The 1,629-nt window shown below is 36.7% G+C and overlaps 1 protein-coding gene across 1 annotated transcript in view; it reads left to right on the forward strand.

The window, feature by feature from the left end:
• Window positions 1–1,629, forward strand: part of LOC117945075 (dihydropyrimidinase-related protein 2-like) — a 20,735-nt gene that overhangs the window by 10,498 nt on the left and 8,608 nt on the right. The window lies entirely within an intron of this gene.

Genomic DNA, 1,629 nt, shown 5'->3' on the forward strand with positions numbered 1-1,629 from the left:
GGGGGGGGGGGGTTACAGGAAGCTATTTTCCAACCCTATGATCACTCTTTCCTCCTCTGAGCGGCCGATACTGAAGCTCATCTCTCCAAGTTCTATCAACCCTGCAGCCTCCCTTCTAATGGGGATGGTCGGATGTGTGTGCGAGAGTGCGAGAGTGCGTGCGCGTGTGTGCGTGCGCGTGTGCGTGCGTGCGCGCGCGTGTTTCTGTATTTATGCTTTATTTTATGCACTGTTTTAATGTATGCACCGTACACCAAGGCACATTTTCGTAAGAGCTACTTAACTGTTAATACATATTTCTGATGCTGCAGTTAGCAGCCGTTAGCAGCCGTTAGCTGCCGTTAGCAGCCGTTAGCTGCCGTTAGCTGCCGTTAGCTGCCGTTAGCAGCCGTTAGCAGCCGTTAGCTGCCGTTAGCAGCCGTTAGCAGCCTTTAGCCATTCCCCAAAATAACATGATTGATTCCACCCAACGCTCTTTGCCAAGTACAAATCTCTACTTTCATTAATTTTGGGGCGTCTTATTCAATTTTATAGCATTGTAAAACAAATGGAAGTGTTTTTGAAATAGTATTGAGTAAAAGTTGACATATTCCAGTCTGTGATTATCATCAACATCCATTCCTTTAATTTTAGTCTCAATAATTCCTAATTTCTGCTTTTCTAACTCAAACATTAGGCATAATTTCCTATAAATGAGGTTTATTGACCATAAATTCCTAAAATAAATAATAAACTAAAGTTAATAAGTTAGTGTTACGTAGTGTTAAACGTTAATTAAATTAAATTAAGTTTTTTATTATGAATGTTTTTGTGTTTTTGGACGTTATCTTCAATAAAAAAAGTCAATGTCTTTGTCCTTTTTTTTGTTTTTTTACTTTTTTTTGACGTTTATGACACTATTTATGTCGTTTTAGACACTTTTTTCTCTACATTTTCTCACTTTTTCCAAAGTTTTTGAGTCTTTCTTTTGGATGTTTTTTATTTTTTATTTTTTTATTTTTTTGGGGGGGGCTTTTCCAAAAATTTTCTCCCTTATTTTAAATTTTGGGTATTACATTTATTTTTTATAAAGTTGTCAAATTGTCAAAATTGTTTTTTTTGCCACTATTTTCAATAAAAAATTTTCAATGTCATTGTCCATTTATTTATTTTTTTAAGTTTTGTTGACGATTATGTTTTATTTTTGTCGTTTTAGACACTTTTCGCCTACATTTTGTCACTTTTTCCAATGTTTTTGTCAAAATTTTCAGCCATATTTTGACTTCCTTTATTTTGGATATAAAGCAACCCAAAGACAACATGAGGGTTACCTCCAACCTGCCTAATGGACTGCAGAAGAAAATTAGCCCTCAGGCTACAATCTGGCACATTTACATGTAGTGCTGTACTTGTTCATGAATGTGCATTGTCCTGAGTTAATAAATTAAAATTAAATTAAAGACAGTACCGGGTCTCGGTTCCCAATCCCAGCTGCAGCTAGGACATGTTTGGGTTATGTAACCCTGATTCTGTGACAACCCATTTGAAAATGGTGTGTTTTGCAGCTTTTCAACCAGAAAGCAGAGTGTTACGGCTTCAGTAGTGTGTGTGTGTGTGTGTGTGTGTGTGTGTGTGTGTGTGTGTGTGTGT

The sequence above is a fragment of the Etheostoma cragini genome, chromosome 5 (assembly GCF_013103735.1).
Source record: "Etheostoma cragini isolate CJK2018 chromosome 5, CSU_Ecrag_1.0, whole genome shotgun sequence".
Lineage (NCBI taxonomy): Eukaryota > Metazoa > Chordata > Actinopteri > Perciformes > Percidae > Etheostoma > Etheostoma cragini.